Source organism: Schistocerca serialis, unplaced genomic scaffold, assembly GCF_023864345.2.
Source record: "Schistocerca serialis cubense isolate TAMUIC-IGC-003099 unplaced genomic scaffold, iqSchSeri2.2 HiC_scaffold_1362, whole genome shotgun sequence".
NCBI classification, from domain to species: Eukaryota; Metazoa; Arthropoda; class Insecta; order Orthoptera; family Acrididae; genus Schistocerca; species Schistocerca serialis.
In genome coordinates, this window is record NW_026047583.1 from 42,931,335 (window position 1) to 42,954,053 (window position 22,719).

Consider the following 22,719-nt stretch of genomic DNA (forward strand, 5'->3'; position numbering starts at 1 on the left):
GGTCAGAGGGAATCAGTAAACCTGAAGTGAAGCATCGGAATCCATAACTAGTGTCACAGGAATGGTTAAAACATAGACAGTAGGAAGAGACTGTCTTCTGGTACTTAGGTCGGCATTGTGCCTTTTCTATTTAATTCCGATGCAATATCTGTGTTTCGTCGTCAATAAGAAGATCAAAAGGAAACAGTAAACCTAAAATGAAGCATCGGAATCTATAACTAGTGTCACAGGAATGGTTCAAAACATAGACAGTAAGAAGAGTCAGTCTTCTTGTACTTATGTCGGCATTGTGCCTCTTGCATTTAATTCCGATGCAATTTCTGTGTTTCATCGTCGATAAGAAGGTCCAAGGGATACAGTAAACCTGAATTGAAGCATCGGAACCTATAACTAGTGTCACAGGAATTGTTCAAAACATAGACAGTAAGAAGAGTCAGTCTTCTTGTACTTAAGTCGGATTTGTGCCTTTTGTAATTAATTCCGATGCAATGTATGTGTTTCATCGTCAATAAGAAGGTCAAAGGGGTACAGTAAACAATAGTGAAGCATCGGAATCTAATACTGGTCTCACAGGAAATGTTCACAACATAGTCAGTAAGAAGAGTCAGTCTTCTTGTACATAAGTCGGCATTGTGCATTTTGTATTTAATTCCGCTGCAGTTTCTGTGTTTCGTCGTCAATACGAAGGTCAGAGGGAGACAGTAAACCTTAAGTGAAGCATCGGAATCTATAACTAGTGTCACAGGAATGGTTCAAAACATACACAGCAAGAAGTGTCAGTCTTCTTGTACTTAAGTCGGCATTGTGCTTTTTGTATTTAATTCCGATGCAATTTGTGTGTTTCATCGTCAATAAGAAGGTCCAAGGGATACAGTAAACCTGAAGTGATGCATCGGAATCTATAACTAGTGTCACAGGAATGGTTCATAACATAGACAGTAGGAAGTGTCAGTTTTCTTGTACTTAAGTCGGCATTGTGCCTTTTGTATTTAATTCCTATGCAATTTCTGTGTTTCGTCGTCAATAAGAAGGTCCAAGGGATACAGTGAACCAGAAGTGAAGCACCGGAATCTAAAACCGGTCTCTCAGGAAAGGTGCAAAACATAGAGAGTAAGAAGAGCCAGTCATCTTGTATTTGAGTCGGCATTGTGCCTCTTGTATATAATTCCGATGCAGTTTCTGTGTTTTATCGTCAATAATTAGGTCAGAGGGAATCATTAAACCTGAAGTGAAGCATCGGAATCTATAACTAGTGTCACAGGAATGGTTAAAACATAGACAGTAGGAAGAGTCTGTCTTCTGGTACTTAAGTCGGCATTGTGCCTTTTCTATTTATTCCCGATGCAATGTATGTGTTTCATCGTCAATAAGAAGGTCCAAGGGAGACAGTAAACATATAGTGAAGCATCGGAATCTAAAACTGGTCTCACAGGAAATGTTCACAACATAGTCAGTAAGAAGAGTCAGTCTACTTGTACTTAAGTCGGCATTGTGCATTTTGTATTTAATTCCGATGCAATTTCTGTGTTTCATCATCAATAAGAAGGACAGAGGGAGACAGTAAACCTTAAGTGAAGCATCGGAATCTATAACTAATGTCACAGGAATGGTTTAAAACATACTCAGCAAGAAGAGTCAGTCTTCTTGTACTTAAGTCGGCATTGTGAATTTTGTATTTAATTCCGATGCAATTTGTGTGTTTCATCGCCAATAAGAAGGTCCAAGGGATACAGTAAACCTGAAGTGATGCATCGGAATCTATCACTAGTGTCACAGGAATGGTTCATAACATAGACAGTAGGAAGTGTCAGTCTTCTTGTACTTAAGTCGGCATTGTGCCTTTTGTATTTAATTCCGATGCAGTTTCTGTGTTTCGTCGTCAATACGAAGGTCATAGGGAGACAGTAAACCTTAAGTGAAGCATCGGAAACTATAACTAGTGTAACAGGAATGGTTCAAAAAATAGACAGTAAGATGAGTCGGTCTTCTTGTACGTAAGTCGGCATTGTGCCTTTTCTATTTAATTCCGATGCAAATTCTGTGTTTCATCATCAAGAAGAAGGTCAGAGAGATGCAGTAAACCTGAAGTGAAGCATCGGAATCTATAACTGGTGTCACAGAAAAGGTTCAAAACATAGACAGTAAAAAAAGTCTGTCGTCTTGTACTTAAGTCGACATTGTGCCTTTTGTATTTTATTCCGATGCAATTTCTGTGTTTCATCGTCAATAAGAAGGTCTGAGGGATACAGTAAACCTGAAGTGAAGCATCGGAATCTATAACTAGTGTCACAGGAATGGTGCAAAACATAGAGAGTAGGAAGAGTCAGTCTTCTTGTACTTAAGTCGGCATTGGGCCTTTTCTATTTAATTCCGATACAGTTTCTGTGTTTCGTCGTCAATACGAAGGTCAGAGGGATAGAGTAAACCTTAAGTGAAGCATCATAATCTATAACTAATGTCACAGGAATGGTTCAAAACATACACAGCAAGAGGAGTCAATCTTCTTGTACTTGAGTCGGCATTGTGCCTTTTGCATTTAATTTCGATGCAATTTCTGTGTTTCATCGTCAATAAGAAGGTCCAAGGGATACAGTAAACACATAGTGAAGCATCGGAATCGAAAACTGGTCTCACAGGAAATGTTCAAATCATAGTAAGTAAGAAGAGTCAGTCTTCTTTTATTTAAGTCGGCATTGTGCCCTTTCTATGTACTTTTGATGCAATTTCTGTGTTTCGTCGTCAATAAGAAGGTCCAAGGGATACAGTGAACCTGAAGTGAAGCACTGGAATCTAAAACCGGTCTCTCAGGAAAGGTGCAAAACATAGAGAGTAAGAAGAGCCAGTCATCTTGTATTTGAGTCGGCATTGTGCCTTTTGTATATAATTCCGATGCAGTTTCTGTGTTTTATCGTCAATAAGAAGGTCAGAGGGAATCATTAAACCTGAAGTGAAGCATCGGAATCTATAACTAGTGTCACAGGAATGGTTAAAACATAGACAGTAGGAAGAGTCTGTCTTCTGGTACTTAAGTCGGCATTGTGCCTTTTCTATTTATTTCCGATGCAATGTATGTGTTTCATCGTCAATAAGAAGGTCCAAGGGAGACAGTAAACATATAGTGAAGCATCGGAATCTAAAACTGGTCTCAGAGGAAATGTTCACATCATAGTCAGTAAGAAGAGTCAGTCTACTTGTACTTAAGTCGGCATTGTGCATTTTGTATTTAATTCCGATGCAATTTCTGTGTTTCATCATCAATAAGAAGGACAGAGGGATACAGTAAACCTGAAGTGAAGCAACGGAATCTATAACTAGTGTCACAGGAATGGTTCAAACATAGACAGTAGGAAGAGTCAGTCTTCTTGTACTTAAGTCGGCATTGTGCCTCTTGTATTTAATTCCGATGCAATTTCTGTGTTTCATCGTCGATAAGAAGGTCCAAGGGATACAGTAAACCTGAAGTGAAGCATCGGAATCTATAACTAGTGTCACAGGAATTGTTCAAAACATAGACAGTAAGAAGAGTCAGTCTTCTTGCACTTAAGTCGGATCTGTGCCTCTTGTATTTAATTCCGATGCAATTTCTGTGTTTCATCGTCAATAAGAAGGTCAAAGTGATACAGTAAACCTGAAGTGAAGCATCTGAAACTATAACTAGTGTCACCGGAATGGTTCAAAACATAGACAGTAAGAAGAGTCGGTCTGCTTGTACTTAAGTCAGCATTCTGCCTTTTGTATTTGATTCCGATGCAATTTCTGTGTTTCATCGTCAATAAGAAGGTCCAAGTGATACAGTAAACCTGAAGTGAAGCATCGGAAACTGTAACTAGTGTCACCGGAATGGTTCAAAACGTAGACAGTAAGAAGTGTCTGTCTTCTTGTACTTAAGTCGGCATTGTGCCTTTTGTATTTAATTCCGATGCAATTTCTGTGTTTCACCGTAAATAAGAAGGTCAGAGGGATACATTAAACCTGAAGTGAAGCATCGCAATCTATAACTAGTGTCACAGGAATGGTTCTAAACATAGACAGAAAGTAGAGTCAGTCTTCCTGTACTTAAGTCGGCATTGTGCCTTTTGTATTTAATTTCGATGCAATTTCTGTGTTTCATCGTCAGTAAGAAGGTCCAAGGGATACAATAAACATATAGTGAAGCATCGGAATCTAAAACTGGTCTCACAGGAAATTCACACATTTTAGTCAGAAAGAAGAGACAGTCTTCTTGTACTTAAGTCGGCGTTGTGCCTTTTGTATTTAATTCCGATGCAATTTCTGTGTTTCATCGTCAATAAGAAGGTCAGAGAGATACAGTAAACCTGAAGTGAAGCATCGGAATGTCACAAGAATGGTTCAAAACATACACAGTAAGAAGAGTCAGTCTTCTTGTACTTGAATCGGCATTGTGTCTTTTGTATTTAATTCCGATGCAATGTATTTGTTTCTTCGTCAATAAGAAGGTCCAAGGGATACAGTAAACATATAGTGAAGCATCGGAATCTAAAACTGGTCTCACAGGAAATGCACACAACATAGTCAGTAAGAAGAGTCAGTCTTCTTTTACTTAAGTCGGCATGGTGCATTTTGTATTTAATTCCGATGCAATTTCTGTGTTTCGTCGTCAATACGAAGGTCAGAGGGAGACAGTAAACCTTAAGTGAAGCATCGGAATCTATAACTAATGTCACAGGAATGGTTTAAAACATACTCAGCAAGAAGAGTCAGTGTTCTTGTACATAAGTCGTCATTGTGCCTTTTGTATTTAATTCCGATGCAATTTGTGTGTTTCATCGTCAATAAGAAGGTCCAAGGGATACAGTAAACCTGAAGTGATGCATCGGAATCTATCACTAGTGTCACAGGAATGGTTCATAACATAGACAGTAGTAAGTGTCAGTCTTCTTGTACTTAAGTCGGCATTGTGCCTTTTGTATTTAATTCCGATGCAGTTTCTGTGTTTCGTCGTCAATACGAAGGTCATAGGGAGACAGTAAACCTTAAGTAAAGCATCGGAATCTATAAAAGGTGTAACAGGAATGGTTCAAAAAATAGACAGTAAGATGAGTCAGTCTTCTTGTACGTAAGTCGGCATTGTGCCTTGTCTATTTAATTCCGATGCAAATTCTGTGTTTCATCATCAAGAAGAAGGTCAGAGAGATGCAGTAAACCTGAAGTGAAGCATCGGAATCTATAACTGGTGTCACAGAAAAGGTTCAAAACATAGACAGTAAAAAAAGTCTGTCGTCTTGTACTTAAGTCGACATTGTGCCTTTTGTATTTTATTCCTATGCAATTTCTGTGTTTCATCGTCAATAAGAAGGTCTGAGGGATACAGTAAACCTGAAGTGAAGCATCGGAATCTATAACTAGCGTCACAATAATGGTGCAAAGCATAGACAGTAGGAAGAGTCAGTCTTCTTGTACTTTAGTCGGCATTGTGCCTTTTCTATTTAATTCCGATGCAGTTTCTGTGTTTCGTCGTCAATACGAAGGTCAGAGGGATAGAGTAAACCTTAATTGAAGCATCGGAATCTATAACTAATGTCACAGGAATGGTTCAAAACATACACAGCAAGAGCAGTCAGTCTTCTTGTACTTAAGTCGGCATTGTGCCTTTTGTATTTAATTTCGATGCAATTTCTGTGTTTTATCGTCAATAAGAAGGTCCAAGGGTTACAGTAAACACATAGTGAAGCATCGGAATCTAAAACTGGTCTCACAGGAAATGTTCAAATCATAGTAAGTAGGAAGAGTCAGTCTTCTTTTACTTAAATCGGCATTGTGCCTTTTCTCTGTACTTTTGACGCAATTTCTGTTTTTCGTCGTCAATAAGAAGGTCCAAGGGATACAGTGAACCTGAAGTGAAGCACCGGAATCTAAAACCGGTCTCTCAGGAAAGGTGCAAAACATAGAGAGTAAGAAGAGCCAGTCATCTTGTATTTGAGTCGGCATTGTACCATTTGTATATAATTCCCATGCAGTTTCTGTGTTTCACCGTCAATAAGAAGGTCAGAGGGAATCAGTAAACCTGAAGTGAAGCATCGGAATCTATAACTAGTGTCACAGGAAAGGTTAAAACATAGACAGTAGGAAGAGTCTGTTTTCTGGTACTTAAGTCGGCATTGTGCCTTTTCTATTTATTTCCGATGCAATGTATGTGTTTCATCGTCAATAAGAAGGTCCAAGGGAGACAGTAAACATATATTGAAGCATCGGAATCTGAAACTGGTCTCACAGGAAATGTTCACAACTTAGTCAGAAAGAAGAGACAGTCTTCTTGTACTTAAGTCGGCGTTGTGCCTTTTGTATTTAATTCCGATGCAATTTCGTGTGTCTCATCGTCAATAAGAAGGTCAGAGGGATACAGTAAACCTGAAGTGAAGCATCGGAATGTCACAAGAATGGTTCAAAACATAGACAGTAGGAAGAGTCAGTCTTCTTGTACTTGAATCGGCATTGTGTCTCTTGTATTTAATTCCGATGCAATTTCTGTGTTTCATCGTCAATAAGAAGGTCAGAGGGAATCACTAAACCTGAAGTGAAGCATCGGAATCTATAACTAGTGTCACAGGAATGGTTAAAACATAGACAGTAGGAAGAGTCAGTCTTCTTGTACTTAAGTCGGCATTGTGCCTTTTCTATTTAATTCCGATGCAATGTATGTGTTTCATCGTCAATAAGAAGGTCCAAGGGATACAGTAAACATATAGTGAAGCATCGGAATCTAAAACTGGTCTCACAGGAAATGTTCACAACAAAGTCAGTAAGAAGAGACAGTCTTCTTGTACTTATGTCGGCATTGTGCATTTTGTATTTAATTCCGATGCTGTTTCTGTGTTTCGTCGTCAATACGAAGGTCAGAGGGAGACAGTAAACCTTAAGTGAAGCATCGGAATCTGTAACTTATGTTACAGGAATGGTTCAAAAAATAGACAGTAAGAAGTGTCAGTCTTCTTGTACTTAAGTCGGCATTGTGCCTTTTCTATTTAATTCCGATGCAAATTCTGTGTTTCATGATCAAGAAGAAGGTCAGAGGGATGCAGTAAACCTGAAGTGATGCATCGGAATCTATAACTGGTGGCACAGAAAATGTTCAAAACATAGACAGTAAAAAAAGTCTGTCGTCTTGTACTTAAGTCGACATTGTGCCTTTTGTATTTAATTCCCATGCAATTTCTGTGTTTCATCGTCAATAAGAAGGTCCAAGGGATACAGTAAACCTGAAGTGAAGCATCGGAATCTATAACTAGTGTCACAGGAATGGTTCAAAACATACACAGCAAGAGGAGTCAGTCTTCTTGTCCTTAAGTCGGCATTGTGCCTTTTGTATTTAATTTCGATGCAATTTCTGTGTTTCATCGTCCATAAGAAGGTCCAAGGGATACAGTAAACACATAGTGAAGCATCGGAATCTAAAACTGGTCTCACAGGAAATGTTCAAATCATAGTAAGTAAGAAGAGTCAGTCTTCTTGTACTTAAGTCGGCATTGTGCCATTTCTATGTAATTTTGATGCAATCTCTGTGTTTCGTCGTCAATAAGAAGGTCCAAGAGATACAGTAAACATGAAGTGAAGCACCGGAATCTAAAACCGGTCTCTCAGGAAAGGTTCAAAACATAGAGAGTAAGAAGAGCCGGTCATCTTGTATTTGAGTCGGCATTGTGCCTTTTGTTTTTAATTCCGATGCAGTTTCTGTGTTTCATCGTCAATAAGAAGGTCAGAGGGAATCAGTAAACCTGAAGTGAAGCATCGGAATCTATAACTAGTGTCACAGGAATGGATAAAACATAGACAGTAGGATGAGTCAGTCTTCTTGTACTTAAGTCGGCATTGTGCCTTTTCTATTTAATTCCGATGCAATGTATGTGTTTCATCGTCAATAAGAAGGTCCAAGGGATACAGTAAACATATAGTGAAGCATCGGAATCTAAAACTGGTCTCACAGGAAAGGATCAAAACATAGAGAGTAAGAAGAGCCAGTCATCTTGTATTTGAGTCGGCATTGTGCCTTTTGTATTTAATTCCGATGCAATTTCTGTGTTGCATCGCCAATAAGAAGGTCAGAGGGATACAGTAAACCTGAAGTGATGCATCGGAATCTATAACTAGTGTCACAGGAATGTTTAAAAACATGGACAGTAAGATGAGTCAGTCTTCTTGTACTTAAGTCGGCATTGTGGCTTTTGTATTTAATTCCGATGCAATTTCTGTGTTTCATCGTCAATAAGAAGGTCAGAGGGATACAGTAAATCTGAAGTGAAGCATCGGAATGTATAACTAGTGTAAACGGAATGGTTCAAAACATAGACAGTAGTAAGAGTCAGTCTTCTTGTACTTGAGTCTGCATTGTGCCTTTTGTATTTAATTCCGATGCAATTTCTGTGTTTCATCGTCAATAAGAAGGTCCAAGTGATACAGTAAATTTACAGTGAAGCATCGGAAACTATAACTAGTGTCACCGGAATGGTTCAAATCATAGACAGTAAGAAGAGTCAGTCTCCTTGTACTTATGTCGGCATTGTGCCTTTTGTATTTAATTCCGATGCAATTTCTGTGTTTCATCGTAAATAAGAAGGTCAGAGGGATACAGTAAACCTGAAGTGAAGCTACAGAATCTGTAACTAGTGTCACAGGAATGGTTCTAAACATAGACAGTAAGAAGAGTCAGTCCTCTTGTACTTAAGACGGCATTGTGCATTTTGTATTTAATTCCGATGCAACTTCTGTGTTTCATCGTCAATAAGAAGGTCCAAGGAATACAATAAACATATAGTGAAGCATCGGAATCTAAAACTGGTCTCACAGGAAGTGTTCACAGCATAGTCAGAAAAAGAGGCAGTCTTCTTGTACCTAAGTCAGCATTGTGCCTTTTGTATTTAATTCCGATGCAATTTCCGTGTTTCATCGTCAATAAGAAGGTCAGAGGGATACAGTAAACCTGAAGTGAAGCATCGGAATCTATAACTAGTGTCACACGAATGGTTAATAACTTGACAGTAAGAAGAGTCAGTCTTCTTGTACTTAAGTCGGCATTGGGCCTTTTGTATTTAATTCCGATGCAATTTCTGTGTTTCATCGTCAATAAGAAGGTCCAAGTGATACAGTAAACCTAAAGTGAAGTATCGGAATTTATAACTAGTGTCACAGGAATGGTTCAAAACATAGACAGTAAGAACAGTCAGTCTTCTTGTACTTAAGTCGCCATTGTGCCTTCCTATGTAATTCCGATGCAATTTCTGTGTTTCGTCGTCAATAAGAAGGTCCAAGGGATGCAGTAAACCTGAAGTGAAGCATCGGAATCTATAACTAGTGTCACAGGAATGGTTCAAATCATAGACAGTAAGAAGAGTCAGTCCTCTTGTACGTATGTCGGCATTGTGGCTTTTGTATTTAATTCCGATGCAATTTCTGTGTTTCATCGACAATAAGAAGGAATGAGGGATACAGTAAACCTGAAGTGAAGCATCGGAATCTATAACTAGTGTCACAGGAATGGTTCAAAACATAGACAGTTGGAAGAGTCAGTCTTCTTGTACGTAAGTCGGCATCGTGCCTGTTGTATTTAATTCCGATGCAATTTCTGTGTTTCATCGTCAATTAGAAGGTCAGAGGGATACAGTAAACCTGAAGTGAAGCATCGGAATCTATAACTAGTGTCACGGGAGTGGTTCAAATCATAGACATTAGGAAGAGTCAGATATCTTGTACTTGAGTCGGCATTGTGTATTTAGTATTTAATTCCGATGCAATTTCTGTGTTTCATCGTCAATAAGAGGGTCCAAGTGATACAGTAAACCTAAAGTGAAGCATCGAAAACTATAACTAGTGTCACCGGAATGGTTCAAAACATAGACAGTAAGAAGAGTCAGTCTTATTGTACTTAAGTCGGCATTCTGCCCTTTGTATTTAATTCCGTTGCAATTTCTGTGTCTCATCGTAAATAAGAAGGTCAGAGGGATACAGTAAACCTGAAGTAAAGCATCGGAATCTGTAACTAGTGTCACAGGAATGGTTCTAAACATAGACAGTAAGAAGAGTCAGTCTTCTTGTACTTAGGTCGGCATTGTGCCTTTTGTATTTAATTCCGATGCAATATCTGTGTTTCATCGTCAATAAGAAGGTCCAAGGGATACAATAAACATATTGTGAAGCATCGGAATCTAAAACTGGACTCACAGGAAATGTTCACAACATAGTCAGAAAGAAGGGACGGTCTTCTTGTACTTAAGTCGGCATTGTGCCTTTTGTATTTAATTCCGAAGCAATTCCTGTGTTTTGTCGTCAATAAGAATTTCAGAGGGCTACAGTAAACCTGTAGTGAAGCATCGGAATCTATAGCTAGTGTCACAGGAATGGTTCAAAACAGAGACAGTAAGAAGAGTCAGTATTCTTGTACTTAAGTCGGCATTGTCTCTTTTGTATTTAATTCCGATGCAATTTCTGTGTTTCATCGTCAATAAGAAGGTCCAAGGGACACAGTAAACCTGGAGTGAAGCATCGGAATGTATAACTAGTGTCACAGGAATGAATCAACATAGTCGGTAAGAAGAATCTGTCTTGTTGTACTTAAGTCGGCATTGTGCCTTTTGTATTTAATTCCGATGCAATTTCTGTGTTTCATCGTAAATAAGAAGGTCAGAGGGATACACTAAACCTGAAGTGAAGCTACAGAATCTGTAACTAGTGTCACAGGAATGGTTCTAAACATAGACAGTAAGAAGAGTCAGTCCTCTTGTACTTAAGACGGCATTGTGCCTTTTGTATTTAATTCCGATGCAATTTCTGTGTTTCATCGACTACAAGAAGGTCCATGGGATACATTAAACCAGAAGTGAAGCATCGGAATCTCTAACTAGTGTCACAGGAATGGTTCAAAACATAGACAGTAGGAAGAGTCCGTCTTCTTGTACTTATGTCGGCATTGTACCCTTTCTATTCAATTCCGATGCAATTTCTGTGTTTCATCGTCAATAAGAAGGTCAGAGGGAATCAGTAAACCTGAAGTGAAGCATCGGAATCTATAACTAGTGTCACAGGAATGGATAAAACATAGACAGTAGGATGTCTCAGTCTTCTTGTACTTAAGTCGGCATTGTGCCTTTTCTATTTAATTCCGATGCAATGTATGTGTTTCATCGTCAATAAGAAGGTCCAAGGGATACAGTAAACATATAGTGAAGCATCGGAATCTAAAACTGGTCTCACAGGAAAGGATCAAAACATAGAGAGTAAGAAGAGCCAGTCATCTTGTATTTGAGTCGGCATTGTGCCTTTTGTATTTAATTCCGATGTGATTTCTGTGTTTCGTCGCCAATAAGAAGGTCAGAGGGATACAGTAAACCTGAAGTGATGCATCGGAATCTATAACTAGTGTCACAGGAATGGTTAAAAACATGGACAGTAAGATGAGTCAGTCTTCTTGTACTTAAGTCGGCATTGTGCCTGTTGTATTTAATTCCGATGCAATTTCTGTGTTTCATCGTCAATAAGAAGGTCAGAGGGATACAGTAAATCTGAAGTGAAGCATCGGAATGTATAACTAGTGTAACAGGAATGGTTCAAAACATAGACAGTAGTAAGAGTCAGTCTTCTTGTACTTGAGTCTGCATTGTGCCTTTTGTATTTAATTCCGATGCAATTTCTGTGTTTCATCGTCAATAAGAAGGTCCAAGTGAAACAGTAAACCTAAAGTGAAGCATCGGAAACTATAACTAGTGTCACCGGAATGGTTCAAATCATAGACAGTAAGAAGAGTCAGTCTCCTTGTACTTAAGTCGGCATTGTGCCTTTTGTATTTAATTCCGATGCAATTTCTGTGTTTCATCGTAAATAAGAAGGTCAGAGGGATACAGTAAACCTGAAGTGAAGCTACAGAATCTGTAACTAGTGTCACAGGAATGGTTCTAAACATAGACAGTAAGAAGAGTCAGTCCTCTTGTACTTAAGACGGCATTGTGCCTTTTGTATTTAATTCCGATGCAACTTCTGTGTTTCATCGTCAATAAGAAGGTCCAAGGAATACAATAAACATATAGTGAAGCATCGGAATCTAAAACTGGTCTCACAGGAAATGTTCACAACATAGTCAGAAAAAGAGGCAGTCTTCTTGTACCTAAGTCAGCATTGTGCCTTTTGTATTTAATTCCGATGCAATTTCCGTGTTTCATCGTCAATAAGAAGGTCAGAGGGATACTGTAAACCTGAAGTGAAGCATCGGAATCTATAACTAGTGTCACACGAATGGTTAATAACTTGACAGTAACAAGAGTCAGTCTTCTTGTACTTAAGTCGGCATTGGGCCTTTTGTATTTAATTCCGATGCAATTTCTGTGTTTCATCGTCAATAAGAAGGTCCAAGTGATACATTAAACCTAAAGTGAAGTATCGGAATTTATAACTAGTGTCACAGGAATGGTTCAAAACATAGACAGTAAGAACATTCAGTCTTCTTGTACTTAAGTCGCCATTGTGCCTTCCTATGTAATTCCGATGCAATTTCTGTGTTTCGTCGTCAATAAGAAGGTCCAAGGGATGCAGTAAACCTGAAGTGAAGCATCGGAATCTATAACTAGTGTCACAGGAATGGTTCAAATCATAGACAGTAAGAAGAGTCAGTCCTCTTGTACTCAAGTCGGCATTGTGGCTTTTGTATTTAATTCCGATGCAATTTCTGTGTTTCATCGACAATAAGAAGGTCAGAGGGATACAGTAAACCTGAAGTGAAGCATCGGAATCTATAACTAGTGTCACAGGAATGGTTCAAAACATAGACATTTGGAAGAGTCAGTCTTCTTGTACTTAAGTCGGCATTGTGCCTTCTCTATTTAATTCCGATGCAGTTTCTGTGTTTCGTCGTCAATGAGAAGGTCCAAGGGATACAGTAAACCTGAAGTGAAGCGTCGGAATCTATAACTAGTGTTACAGGAATGTTTCAAAACATAGACAGAAGGATGAGTCAGTCTTCTTGTACGTAAGTCGGCATTGTGCCTGTTGTATTTAATTCCGATGCAATTTCTGTGTTTCATCGTCAATTAGAAGGTCAGAAGGATACAGTAAACCTGAAGTGAAGCATCGGAATCTATAACTAGTGTCACGGGAGTGGTTCAAATCATAGACATTAGGAAGAGTCAGATATCTTGTACTTGAGTCGGCATTGTGTATTTAGTATTTAATTCCGATGCAATTTCTGTGTTTCATCGTCAAGAAGAAGGTCCAAGTGATACAGTAAACCTGAAGTGAAGCATCGGAATCTATAACTAGTGTCACAGGAATGGTTCAAATCATAGACAGTAAGAAGAGTCAGTCCTCTTGTACTTAAGTCGGCATTGTGGCTTTTGTATTTTATTCCAATGCAATTTCTGTGTTTCATCGACAATAAGAAGGTCAGAGGGATACAGTAAACCTGAAGTAAAGCATCGGAATCTGTAACTAGTGTCACAGGAATGGTTCTAAACATAGACAGTAAGAAGACTCAGTCTTCTTGTACTTAGGTCGGCATTGTGCCTTTTGTATTTAATTCCGATGCAATATCTGTGTTTCATCGTCAATAAGAAGGTCCAAGGGATACAATAAACATATTGTGAAGCATCGGAATCTAAAACTGGACTCACAGGAAATGTTCACAACATAGTCAGAAAGAAAGGACGGTCTTCTTGTACTTAAGTCGGCATTGTGCCTTTTGTATTTAATTCCGATGCAATTCCTGTGTTTCGTCGTCAATAAGAATGTCAGAGGGCTACAGTAAACCTGTAGTGAAGCATCGGAATCTATAGCTAGTGTCACAGGAATGGTTCAAAACAGAGACAGTAAGAAGAGTCAGTATTCTTGTACTTAAGTCGGCATTGTCCCTTTTGTTTTAATTCCGATGCAATTTCTGTGTTTCATCGTCAATAAGAAGGTCCAAGGGACACGGTAAACCTGGAGTGAAGCATCGGAATCTATAACTAGTGTCACAGGAATGAATCAACATAGTCGGTAAGAAGAATCAGTCTTCTTGTACTTAAGTCGTTATTGTGCCTTTTGTATTTAATTCCGATGCAATTTCTGTATTTCATCGTCAATAAGAAGGTCCAAGGGATACAGTAAACCTGGAGTGAAGCATCGGAATCTATAAGTAGTGTCACAGGAATGGTTCAAAACATAGACAGTAAGAAGAGTCAGTCTTCTTGTGCTTAAGTCGGCATTGTGCTTTTTGTATTTAATTATGATGCAATTTCTGTGTTTCATCGTCAATAAGAAGGTCCAAGGGATACAGTAAACCTGAAGTGAAGCATCGGAATCTATAACTAGTGTCACAGGAATGGTTCCAATCATAGTCAGTAAGAAGAGTCAGTCTTCTTGTACTTAAGTCGGCATTGCGCCTTTTGTATTTAATTCCGATGCAATTTCTGTGTCTCATCGTCAATGAGAGGGTCTGAGGGATACAGTAAACCTGAAGTGAAGCAACGGAATCAAAAACTAGTGTCACTGGAATGGTTCAAATCATAGACAGTAGGAAGAGTCAGTCTTCTTGTACTTAAGTCGGCATTGTGCCTTTTCTACTTAATTCCGATGCACTTTCTGTGTTTCATCGTCAATAAGAAGGTCCAAGGGATACAGTAAACCTGAAGTGAAGCATCGGAATCTATAACTAGTGACACAGGATTGGTTGAAATCATAGTCAGTAAGAAGAGTCAGTATTATTGTACTTAAGTCGGCATTGTCCCTTTTGTATTTAATTCAGATGCAATTTCTGTGTTTCATCGTCAATAAGATGGTCCAAGGGATACAGTAAACCTGAAGTGAAAGCATCGGAATCTATAACTAGCGTCTCAGCGATGGTTAAAAACATAGACAGTAAGAAGAGTCAGTCATCTTGTACTTAAGTCGGAATGTGCCTTTTGTATTTAATTCCAATGCAATTTCTGTGTCTCATCGTCAATGAGAGGGTCAGAGGGATACAGTAAACCTGAAGTGAAGCATCGGAATCTAAAACTAGTGTCACTGGAATGGCTCAAATCATAGACAGTAGGAAGAGTCAGTCTTCTTGTACTTAAGTCGGCATTGTGCCTTTTCTACTTAATTTCGATGCACTTTCTGTGTTTCATCGTCAATAAGAAGGTCCAAGGGATACAGTAAACCTGAAGTGAAGCATCGGAATCTATAACTAGTGACTCAGGATTGGTTGAAATCATAGTCAGTAAGAAGAGTCAGTATTCTTGTACTTAAGTCGGCATTGTCCCTTTTGTATTTAATTCCGATGCAATTTCTGTGTTTCATCGTCAACAAGGATGTGCAAGGGATACGGTAAACCTGGAGTGAAGCATCGGAATCTATAACTAGTGTCACAGGAATGGTTCAAATCATAGTCAGTAAGAAGAGTCAATCTTCTTGTACTTAAGTCGGCATTGTACCTTTTGCATTTAATTCCGATGCAATTTCTGTGTTTCATCGTCAATAAGAAGGTCCAAGGGATACAGTAAACATGGGATTGAAGCATCGTAATCTATAACTAGTGTCACAGGAATGGTTCAATCACAGACAGTAAGAAGAGTCAGTCTTCTTGTACTTAAGTCGGCATTGTGCCTTCTGTATTTAATTCAGATACCATTTCTGTGTTTCATCGTCAATAAGAAGGTCCAAGGGATACAGTAAACCTGAAGTGAAGCATCGGAATCTATAACTAGTGACACAGGATTGGTTGTAATCATAGTCAGTAAGAAGAGTCAGTATTATTGTAATTAAGTCGGCATTGTCCCTTTTGTATATAATTCCGACGCAATTTCTGTGCTTCATCGTCAATAAGAAGGTCTGAGGGATACAGTAAACCTGAAGTGAAGCATCGGAATCTATAAGTAGTGTCATAGGAATGGTTCAAACATAGACAGTAAGAAGAGTCAGTCTTCTTGTACTTAAGTCGGCATTGTGCCTTTTGTATTTAATTACGATGCAATTTCTGTGTTTCATCGTCAATAAGAAGGTCCAAGGGATACAGTAAACCTGAAGTGAAGCATCGGAATCTATAACTAGTGTCACAGGAATGGTTCCAAACATAGTCAGTAAGAAGAGTCAGTCTTCTTGTACTTAAGTCGGCATTGCGCCTTTTGTATTTAATTCCGATGCAATTTCTGTGTCTCATCGTCAATGAGAGGGTCTGAGGGATACAGTAAACCTGAAGTGAAGCATCGTAATCTAAAACTAGTGTCACTGGAATGGTTCAAATCATAGACAGTAGGAAGAGTCAGTCTTCTTGTACTTAAGTCGGCATTGTGCCTTTTCTACTTAATTCCGATGCACTTTCTGTGTTTCATCGTCAATAAGAAGGTCCAAGGGATACAGTAAACCTGAAGTGAAGCATCGGAATCTATAACTAGTGACACAGGATTGGTTGAAATCATAGTCAGTAAGAAGAGTCAGTATTCTTGTACTTAAGTCGGCATTGTCCCTTTTGTATATAATTCCGACGCAATTTCTGTGCTTCATCGTCAATAAGAAGGTCCAAGGGACACAGTAAACCTGGAGTGAGGCATCGGAATTTATAACTAGTGTCACAGGAATGGTTCAAAACATAGACAGTAAGAAGAGTCAGTCTTCTTGTACTTAAGTCGGCATTGTGCCTTCTGTATTTAATTCAGATACCATTTCTGTGTTTCATCGTCAATAAGAAGGTCCAAGGGATACAGTAAACCTGAAGTGAAGCATCGGAATCTATAACTAGTGACACAGGATTGGTTGTAATCATAGACAGTAATAAGAGTCAGTATTATTGTACTTAAGTCGGCATTGTCCCTTTTGTATTTTATTCAGATGCAATTTCTGTGTTTCATCGTCAATAAGATGGTCCAAGGGATACAGTAAGCCCGAAGTGAAAGCATCGGAATCTATAACTAGCGTCTCAGCGATGGTTAAAAACATAGACAGTAAGAAGAGTCAGTATTCTTGTTCTGAAGTCGGCATTGTGCCTTTTGTATTTAATTCGATTGTAATTTCTGTGTTTCATCGTCAATAAGAAGGGCAGAGGGATACAGTAAACCTGAAGTTAAGCATCGGAATCTACAACTACTGTCACAGGAATGGTTCAAAACATAGACAGTAAGAAGAGTCAGTCATCATGTACTTAAGTCGGCATTGTGCCTTTTGTATTTAATTAAGATGCAATTTCTGTGTTTCATCGTCAGTAAGAAGGTCAGAGGGATACAGTAAACCTGAAGTGAAGCATCGGAATCTATAACTAGTGTCACAGGAATGGTTCATAGCATTGACAGGAAGAAGAGCCAGTCGTCTTGTACTTGAGTCGGCATTGTGCCTTTTGTATTTAATTCCGATGCATTTTCTGTGTTCATCGTCAAAACGACGGTCAGGGGGATACAGTAAATCTAAAGTGAAGCATCGGAATCTATAACTAGTGTCACAGGAATGGTTCAAAACATAGACAGTAAGAAGAGTCAGTCTTGTTGTACTTTAGTCGGCATTGTGCCGTTTGTATTTAATTCCGATGCAATTTCTGTGCTTCATCGTCAATAAGAAGGTCCAAGGGACACAGTAAACCTGGAGTGAAGCATCGGAATTTATAACTAGTGTCACAGGAATGGTTCAAAACATAGACAGTACGAAGAGTCAGTCTTCTTGTACTTAAGTCGGCATTGTGCCTTCTGTATTTAATTCCGATACCATTTCTGTGTTTCATCGTCAATAAGAAGGTCCAAGGGATACAGTAAACCTGAAGTGAAGCATCGGAATCTATAACTAGTGACACATGATTGGTTGTAATCATAGTCAGTAAGAAGAGTCAGTATTATTGTAATTAAGTCGGCATTGTCCCTTTTGTATTTAATTCAGATGCAATTTCTGTGTTTCATCGTCAATACGATGGTCCAAGGGATACAGTAAACCTGGAGTGAAGCATCGGAATCTATAACTAGTTTCACAGGAATGGTTTAAAACATAGAGAGTAAGAAGAGTCAGTCATCTTGTACTTAAGTCGGAATGTGCCTTTTGTATTTAATTCCAATGAAATTTCTGTGTCTCGTCGTCAATGAGAGGGTCAGAGGGATACAGTAAACCTGAAGTGAAGCATCGGAATCTAAAACTAGTGTCACTGGAATTTTTCAAATCATAGACAGTAGGAAGTGTTAGTCTTCTTGTACTTAAGTCGGCATTGTGCCTTTTCTACTTAATTCCGATGCACTTTCTGTGTTTCATCTTCAATAAGGAGGTCCAAGGGATACAGTAAACCTGAAGTGAAGCATCGGAATCTATAACTAGTGACTCAGGATTGGTTGAAATCATAGTCAGTAGGAAGAGTCAGTATTCTTGTACTTAAGTCGGCATTGTCCCTTTTGTATTTAATTCCGATGCAATTTCTGTGCTTCATCGTCAATAAGAAGGTCCAAGGGACACAGTAAACCTGGAGTGAAGCATCGGAATTTATAACTAGTGTCACAGGAATGGTTCAAAACATAGACAGTACGAAGAGTCAGTCTTCTTGTACTTAAGTCGGCATTGTGCCTTCTGTATTTAATTCCGATACCATTTCTGTGTTTCATCGTCAATAAGAAGGTCCAAGGGATACAGTAAACCTGAAGTGAAGCATCGGAATCTATAACTAGTGACACAGGATTGGTTGTAATCATAGTCAGTAAGAAGAGTCAGTATTATTGTAATTAAGTCGGCATTGTCCCTTTTGTATTTAATTCAGATGCAATTTCTGTGTTTCATCGACAATACGATGGTCCAAGGGATACTGTAAACCTGGAGTGAAAGCATCGGAATCTATAACTAGCGTCTCAGCGATGGTTAAAAACATAGACAGTAAGAAGAGTCAGTATTCTTGTTCTGAAGTCGGCATTGTGCCTTTTGTATTTAATTCCGATCTAATTTCTGTGTTTCATCGTCAATAAGAAGGTCAGAGGGATACAGTAAACCTGAAGTTAAGCATCGGAATCTACAACTACTGTCACAGGAATGGTTCAAAACATAGACAGTAAGAAGAGTCAGTCTTCATGTACTTAAGTCGGCATTGTGCCTTTTGTATTTAATTAAGATGCAATTTCTGTGTTTCATCGTCAGTAAGAAGGTCAGAGGGATACAGTAAACCTGAAGTGAAGCATCGGAATCTATAACTAGTGTCACAGGAATGGTTCAAAGCATTGACAGGAAGAAGACCCAGTCGTCTTGTACTTGAGTCGGCATTGTGCCTTTTGTATTTAATTCCGATGCATTTTCTGTGTTCATCGTCAATACGACGGTCAGGGGCATACAGTAAATCTGAAGTGAGCATCGGAATCTATAACTAGTGTCACAGGAATGGTTCAAAACATAGACAGTAAGAAGAGTCAGTCTTCTTGTACTTAAGTCGGCATTGTGCCTTTTGTATTTAATTGCGATGCAATTTCTGTGTTTCATCGTCAATAAGAAGGTCCAAGGGATACAGTAAACCTGAAGTGAAGCATCGGAATCTATAACTAGTGTCACAGGATTGGATGAAATCACAGACAGTAAGAAGAGTCAGTATTCTTGTACTTAAGTCGGCATTGTCTCTTTTGTATTTAATTCAGATGCAATTTCTGTGTTTCATCGTCAATAAGAAGGTCCAAGGGATACAGTAAACCGGGAGTAAATCATCGGAATCTATAACTAGTGTCACAGGAATGGTTCAAAACATAGTCAATAAGAAGAGTCAGTCTTCTTGTACTTAAGTCGGCATTGTGCCTTATGTATTTAATTCCGATTCAATTTCTGTGTTTCATCGTCAATAAGAAGGTCAGAGGGATACAGTAAACCTGAAGTAAAGCATCGGAATCTATAACTACTGTCACAGGAATGGTTCAAAACATAGACAGTAAGAAGAGTCAGTCTTCTTGTACTTAAGTCGGCATTGTGCCTTTTGTATTTAATTAAGATGCAATATCTGTGTTTCACCGTCAGTAAGAAGGTCACAGGGATACAGTAAACCTGAAGTGAAGCATCGGAATCTGTAACTACTGTCACAGGAATGGTTCAAAACATAGACAGTAAGAAGAGTCAGTCTTCTTGTACCTAAGTCGGCATTGTGCCTTTTCTATATAATTCCGATGCAATTTCTGTGTTTCATCGTCAATAACAAGGTCAGAGGGATACAGTGAACCTGAAGTGAAGCATCGGAATCCATAACTAGTGTCACAGAAATGGTTCAAAACACAGACAGTAAGAAGAGTCAGTCATCTTGTGCCTAAGTCGGCATTGTGCCTTTTGTATTCAATTAAGATGCAATTTCTGTGTTTCATCGTCAATAAGGAGGTCAGATGGATACAGTAAACCTGGAGTGAAGCATCGGAATGTAAGACTAGTGGCACAGTAATGGTTCAAATCATAGACAGTAAGAAGAGTCAGTCTTCTTGTACTTAACTCGCCATTGTGCCTTTTGTATTTAATTCCGATGCAATTTCTGTGTTTCATCGTCAATAAGAGGGTCACAGGGATACAGTAAACCTGAAGTGAAGCATCGGAAACTATAACTAGTGTCACAGGAATGGTTCAAAACATAGTCAGTAAGAAGAGCCAGTATTCTTGTAGTTAAGTCGGCATTGTGCCTTTTGTATTTAATTCCGATGCAATTTCTGTGTTTCATCGTCAGTAAGAAGGTCAGATGGATACAGTGAACCTGGAGTGAAGCATCGGAATGTAAGACAAGTGTCACAGTAATGGTTCAAAACATAGACAGTAAGAAGAGTCGGTCTTCTTGTACTTAACTCGCCATTGTGCCTTTTGTATTTAATTCCGATGCAATTTCTGTGTTTCGTCGTCAATAAGAGGGTCAGAATGGATACAGTAAACCTGAATTGAAGCATCGGAAACTATAACTAGTGTCACAGGAATGGTTCAAAACATAGTCAGTAAGAAGAGTCAGTCGTCTTGTAGTTAAGTCGGCATTGTGCCTTTTGTTTTTAATTACGATGCAATTTCTGTGTTTCATCGTCAATAAGAAGGTCCAAGGGATACAGTAAACCGGGAGTGAAGCATCGGAATCTATAACTAGTGTCACAGGAATGGTTCAAAACAGAGTCAATAAGAAGAGTCAGTCTTCTTTTACTTAAGTCGGCATTGTGCCTTTTGTATTTAATTCCGATGCAATTTCTGTGTTTCATCGTCAATAAGAAGGTCAGAGGGATACAGAAAAACCTGAAGTTAAGCATCGGAATCTATAACTACTGTCACAGGAATGGTTCAAATCATAGACAGTAAGAAGAGTCAGTCATCTTGTACATAAGTCGGCATTGTGCCTTTTGTATTTAATTAAGATGCAATTTCTGTGTTTCATCGTCAATAAGAAGGTCCAAGGGACACAGTAAACCTGGAGTGAAGCATCGGAATCTATAACTAGTTTCACAGGAATGGTTCAAAACAAAGACAGTAAGAAGAGTCAGTCATCTTGTACTTAAGTCGGAATGTGCCTTTGGTATTTAATTCCGATGCAATTTTTGTGCTTCATCGTCAATAAGAGGGTCAGAGGGATACAGTAAACCTGAAGTGAAGCATATGAAACTATAACTACTGTCACAGGAATGGTTCAAAACATAGTCAGTAAGAATAGTCAGTCCTCTTGTAGTTATGTCGGCATTGTGCCTTTTGTATTTAATTCCGATTCAATTTCTGTGTTTCATCGTCAATAAGACGGTCCAAGGGATACAGTAAACCGGGAGTGAAGCATCGGAATCTATAACTAGTGTCACAGGAATGGTTCAAAACATAGTCAATAAGAAGAGTCAGTCTTCTTGTACTTAAGTCGGCATTGTGCCTTTTGTATTTAAGTCCGATGCAATTTCTGTGTTTCATCGTCAATACGAAGGTCAGAGGGATACAGTAAACCTGAAGTGAAGCATCGGAATCTATAACTAGTGTCACAGGAATGGTTCAAAACATAGACAGCGCGAAGAGTCATTCTTCTTGTACCTAAGTCGGCATTGTGCCTTTTCTATATACTTCGGATGCAATTTCTGTGTTTCATCGTCAATAAGAAGGTCAGAGGGATACAGTGAACCTGAAGTGAAGCATCGGAATCCGTAACTAGTGTCACAGGAATGGTTCAAAACACAGACAGTTAGAAGAGTCAGTCTTCTTGTACTTAAGTCGGCATTGTGCCTTTTGTATTTAATTAAGATGCAATTTCTGTGTTTCTTCGTCAGTAAGAAGGTCAGAGGGATACAGTAAACCTGAAGTGAAGCATCGCAATCTATAACTAGTGTCACAGGAATGGTTAAAAATATAGACAGCGCGAAGAGTCATTCTTCTTGTACCTAAGTCGGCATTGTCCTTTTTCTATATACTTCCGATGCAATTTCTGTGTTTCATCGTCAATAAGAAGGTCAGAGGGATACAGTGAACCTGAAGTGAAGCATCGGAATCCATAACTAGTGTCACAGGAATGGTTCAAAACACAGACAGTAAGAAGAGTCAGTCATCTTGTGCCTAAGTCGGCATTGTGCCTTTTGTATTCAATTATGATGCAATTTCTGTGTTTCATTGTCAATAAGGAGGTCAGATGGATACAGTAAACCTGGAGTGAAGCATCGGAATGTAAGACTAGTGTCACAGTAATGGTTCAAAACATAGACAGTAAGAAGAGTCGGTCTTCTTGTACTTAACTCGCCATTGTGCCTTTTGTATTTAATTCCGATGCAATTTCTGTGTTTCATCGTCAATAAGAAGGACAGCTGGATACAGTAAACCTGAAGTGAAGCATCTGAATCTATAACTAGTGTCACA